We start from the raw sequence: 5,836 nt of genomic DNA, 5'->3' as shown, positions 1-5,836 counted from the left end.
TTTATTTCTCTAAAGAAAGAAAAAAATTCAGGTATTAACTATTCTCTCTTTTCCCACCCTCTCCTATTTTTTTTTTACTTCATTCCTATCATTTGAAGAGAAAAAGTGAGCTGGTACAGTAATGCACACCTGTAATCCCAAGGACTCAGAAGGAAAAGGCAGGGGGATCACAAATTCAAAGCCAGCCTCAGCAAATTAACAAGGCCCTAAGAAACTTAGCAAGACCCTGTTTCAAAATAAAAAAGGAAAAAGAAAAGCGCTGAAGATAGGGCTGAGCGAACCTGCACCCCTGGGTTCAAACCCTGATACCAAAACTAACTAAATAAATGTGTGTGTGTGTGTGTGTGTGTGTGTGTGTGTGTGGTGTGTGTTTGTATACATATACATATGCATTTGAAAATATGATGATTCATAAACATGGTATAATAATTACTACAGTTCTCAAATGAACTGGTTGAGATGCCTACTATGACTTTCAAAGCTCCTTGTACCATAAACCTTTCCACTTTTTCTCCTAGAACTTGAGATCATCCATGTTCCAAGCTAACAATTGTTTTTCCTCCTGAATATATTCCCTGATTGTTCCATGTCTCACACCATCAACCCTTTTTCTACTCTCACCTCCACTTTCCATTTCTGCTGTGGACATAGCACCAGATTAAATACCAGCTTCTCAGAAAAGCCATTCCAGATTGCACCAAGTGGGTAACTTACTTGCTAATGTCATCAAGTATTAAACTGTGTGCATATTTATTGAATCATATAATCTGTAAGATATCATTCTTTCATTTTTACTTCAACATTACTCATCTAAACTATTTTACAATATATTAAAACCATAATGCACAGGTCATGTGAAAGTGAGTGGTAGAGTTTTATAGGGAGCAATCAGAGATCCAGGATGAGAACTTGCATTTTCAAACTCCCTGAAATGACTCTCTTAATACACCACCCCTATGCCATGCAAAGCCCACATTCTAAGCATCCAGGTGGGGCCAATATAAATCTAAGAAACCATAAAAAGATTAGAGAAGAAACCACTGGCCTTTTCATCCTGACTACAGTATTGGATGCAATCTTCAGGATGAGTCAAAAAGAATATCAGTTTATACACATATTTGAAAAATAATGGTGAAAAAATATTTAAATGATTAGAGGACAAGGGGAGGAGTCAGAGCCAAAAGGAAAATGACATTTGTACTAAGAGCCACAGAAGAAAGGTAACCTGGGAATCAGAAATAATATTAACTACAGTGCAAGAGTGAGCCATGATCCATAGTAGACAAAGCATAGTTTAGGAGGGAAAATCTAAATAAGACATTGATAAAGTCAAGAAGGTATCTGACTTATGATTTCACAAAATGTCACTTCTGAATAATATTTTAAAATTAGGATCTTGTTCTATGTGTATTGTCTTCTCTTGGATATCCAGAGACATTTTTTCTTAATTCACACTTTTTACATAATCATAATGTGTTTCTGAAAACTCTTTGAATAATTACAAAAACTATCATTACTAAAATTATAATTAGCATAACATTTTAATGGCCTAAAAGTTGAAAAGATTGAAATGAGCTTCATCATGCCAAAGTAATCAACATAGAAAACAAAATGGAAAACCAAAGCAACCATGGTTTGGGGGAGAATTTTGAATTACTGTTGTTCAATAAACTAGTGGGAATGAAAGGGTTAAGTAGATGTCTTTCAGTATTTGTTTATTCTCCTGCTGAATATTAGTGAATTTTTACCTTGTATATAACTACAAAATCCATGATGAAATAAATGTTGGGCATTAAAATAATTTTAAAATGCTTGAATTTGAGCATATGGTGGAGCAAACATGAATTGGTGTTGGTCAGTGAAACTGGCCAGAATAGTATTTTATTTTATAGCTACATTTCAAATCTTGGCTTCACAGGTTCATAAAGCAATGAAGCCAATCTAGCAGATCCATAATTCATGAGGTAGTTCTTAGGGATAAATGAAGTCAAATATGAGGAACTTGGAAGGCAGAGGGCATGAAGAAGCTACTCCTACTCTGAAGACAGGCAGATGTGAAGAAAGGAAAAGGTGAAGGAGAAGCACACTTGCATGTCTGAGCCTTGTCACACTCTTAGTCTCCTGCAGGACCCCCACATTGTCCAGTTAAGGTTTTAGACTAATAATGTAATACTTGAAGTACATTTTCAGGGGTGAAAATGTACTTCAAGTACATATGCATGTCTATTATGAGAAAGACTACTAATATGGTCTTTTACTTTGAGGGTGGCATGAAAATTTAAGGAGAGGGAAAAAAAGAGAGGTTATTTACTATTTTTATCCATAATACTAAACTGGCATGTCATGAGTGTTTTGTCCGTTTTTTGTTTTTGTTTTTGTTTTTTTGGAATAAATAAATAAATATTAAACTCTCAATAAATTTACTACCTGTTACACTTGGCAACCTGAGACTAATAAAGCATAGTAATAAAACCAAGTATTTTTATAAATTGGAATGATCTCTTTATTGATAATTGCTCAAATGAATGATTTGCACTTGGGAACATGAACTCAGGAAATGAAAATCACCAAGTAAACTGTAGTCAATCCTCTTTTGAAAATCTGCATTTACATCTGGTACTTCTGGTTTCTATTCCCTCTGTGGGAGTGTGGGGAAAGTGTGCCCACTACGCCTGTAGCTTTGACCTGATATACCTAGTAGTGCATTGTCTCAGAAGTTAACTTTGATTGTAATGCTGACCCTCCTGTGGAATAGCTCCAACTTCTCTGCAGTAGCTGATTGGTATGAGGTGGTCACTTGACCCAAGGGACCACTACCATAGGCAGCAGTGGACCAATCAGATGTTATCCTCAAATTCAAGAAGTGTCTCAACTCTAGCATATGATACTGGATCCACATTTAAGATGAAGTGTGCCTTAAAAGAGCATCTCTTTGATATTCTTAAATCCTGATGTTATACATCAGAATCAATGACTTCAGTATCAGAAAACATTCTGATACTGAACATTCTTTTCACTTCAAGTGTTCTAATTTCTAATATTTTCTTCCACAAATATTTTTCTATTTTACAAAGCATAATATGAATGGAAAACATTTTTACAAATTAAATTATTTCCAATTTTTAATAAATTTAAGAAAATATTAAATTGAACTATCTTTAATTTTCATATGACAGCTATTTAGTAGGCAACACTTACTCCCCCCTCAGTATAATGTCATCTTAGAATTATGTAATCTCTTTCCATATAAGGAATATGCCAAAAATTGTCTAACTAAATAATAACTTCTTTATACTCTACATCATACTTTTTGTACTGTAATATAATATATTTATCAGAAACCACCAAGTCTCTTCCACAATTTCCTCATGGCACGTTTCATTTCCTTGTTTCTCAGAGTATAAACCAAAGGATTGAGCAAGGGAGTGAAGACAGTGTAAAACATTTCCACTTCTTTATCAAAAGAGAAGGTAGATGGAGGCCGTGCATATATAAAGATGCATGGGACGAAGAACAAAACCACAACAGTAATGTGAGATCCACAGGTGGACAGAGCTTTCCTCCGCCCTTCAGCACTGTGTTTTCTCAGGGAGAACAAGATGACGCCATAGGAGACCAGCAACAAGGAGAAGTTGATGATGCAGATTAACCCACTGTTGGCGATCACCAAGAGGCCTAGGACACGAGTGTCAGTGCAGGCCAGCTCCAGTAAAGGGTACAACTCACATATGAAATGATCGATGACATTAGAGCCACAAAAGGGAAGGTTGAAAGTGAGCAGAACCAGTGTGATGGCATGCAAGAAGCCACCTATCCAGGACACCCCCACCAGAATGCCACAGAGCCTCCAGTTCATGATGGCAGAGTAGTGCAGAGGCTTGCAAATGGCTACATAGCGGTCATAGGCCATGGCTGAGAGGATAATCACCTCTACCCCACCAAATAAGTGTTCAGTAAAAAGTTGAATCATGCATCCTTCAAACGTGATGACTTTCCTTTTACGAATGGAGTCCACAACCATCTTTGGTGTGATGACAGAGGAGTAGCAGGCATCCAGGAAGGACAGGACAGCCAAGAAGAAGTACATGGGGGAGCCCAGCAGTGCAGGGCTACAAAGGATGGTCACTACAATCAGCATGTTGCCTACAACAGTTGCAATGTAGACCAACAAAAACACAACAAATAATATTTTCTGAATAGTAGGATTTTGTGAAAGCCCCATGAAGATAAATTCAGTTATGAAGCTTTGATTTTTCATGATCTTATGAAATGGTTAACATAAAACTGATGATGTGGTTCTGCAAGTAGAATAAAAATTGCATCAAACTAGTTTTAATAGTAATAGTCACACCAACAAGCTGCTATTTACTTATGATTTATTTTTATACCAGTAATTGAGCCTTGTGGTGTATAAGCACTAAGACACACTGCCAGCTCTTTTTTAATTTTTTGAGACAAAATCTCACTAAGTGTCTTAGGGTCTTGTTAAGTTGCTAAGATCAGCTTTGAACTTGCAATCCTCCTGCCTTCACCTTCTGAGCCTCTGGGATTACAGGAGTATACCACCTGCAGACTACTTATAAGTATTTTAATATTATTGTGAGTAGAGCTTATTGAGTTATTATCACTGAGAACAAAAATGTGACATTTGTTGAATGTAGTTATCAGGGGTCAGAAAATTGAGGTGGGGATGAACTATAGAATACTTCAAAATGTCAGGCTTTTAATAAGGTGAAATGAAAACATGCACATATGTTAAAGAAGAAGAATATTTTTTTTCAAGTGACATTGAAAATTTATTAGTGATTTCCAGGGCAAATGATTAGGAACTATTCTGAAATTAGAAAAAGACAGTGATTTATTAACCATGCCTGCCATAGGAGAGAATAGCATGCCAACTGTTAGTGTAGAAAGTCTTATCTACAAAAGCAAATAGAAAAACATGCACTTTAAAAGGTACTCAAAAATGATGACTACTCCTGCTATGTTTCTTTAAAAATCCAAGTTTAATTGGCCTTTAAATGAATTAACTCATTCTTTAAAAAAAAAAAACTCATGGGAAATTTTCTAGCTCTAAAATATCCATGAAACATATATAGGTATATTGATATTGTTATGTATTATGAAACTCCTGAGAGTTATCTTGATCCCTGCGTGAATTCAAGGCCAGCTCCAGCTCAGAACTCATTGTCTAGAAGCCAGTCTGTGTTAGGTGTTATTATCTCATTCTACCAATTGGAAACTCAAGCTTAAAGACCTTATGTTCAAGTAAACAACAGATGCTTGATATGGGATGTCACACAGCACCTCTGTCCTCATGCCCAAACCAAGTCCTTTCCCCTGGATCAACAGGAAATGGATGGGAATTTTTCTTTTCCAGCAAGGACTTCACTGCAGGTTGATCTTTCTAGAATTTCTGTCCACTTGTAAACTTGAAAACTCTAATTCCCTGTTCATGTTAGAATGAGGCAACTTGGTGAAGGAAATCCAGCAAGTGATGAGGAACGGCCAATCCCCTAAACATGCAAATCAGCAACAACCACCTAGGTAAGGAAGAGAAGAGGTTAACTATCAGCCAAAGTCTAGAGGCTTCATTCATCCTTTGCCAATGCTTACTACAACATGATCCATTCTCATCAGGTATAACTCAAGATAAATATTTCAAATTGATGAAACTATGTCATCAGGCAGAGATGTTCATTTATCTCACCTCCCAGGGTTATCATGAGGTCAAATTTGAAAGTGTGGAAATGTTGCTTATGATAACGGGCCTTTACCAGTTTGTAGTTACTTCTTTATGTACTTCTTACATAAAGAAGCCAGCAGCCTTGCCTGC

The 5,836-nt window shown here is 36.3% G+C and overlaps 1 pseudogene; it reads right to left on the bottom strand.

Annotated features, from left to right (window-relative positions):
- Positions 1 to 3,273: 3,273 nt before the first annotated feature.
- LOC124109240 (olfactory receptor 4C15-like) lies at positions 3,274 to 4,258 on the bottom strand (annotated as a pseudogene).
- Positions 4,259 to 5,836: the final 1,578 nt, after the last annotated feature.

The sequence above is a fragment of the Marmota monax genome, unplaced genomic scaffold (genome assembly GCF_021218885.2).
Source record: "Marmota monax isolate L192 unplaced genomic scaffold, Marmota_monax_Labrador192_F-V1.1 WCK01_AAM20220418_F8-fsc00588, whole genome shotgun sequence".
Classification (NCBI taxonomy): Eukaryota; Metazoa; Chordata; class Mammalia; order Rodentia; family Sciuridae; genus Marmota; species Marmota monax.
This window is presented reverse-complemented; position numbering and strand designations above follow the sequence as displayed.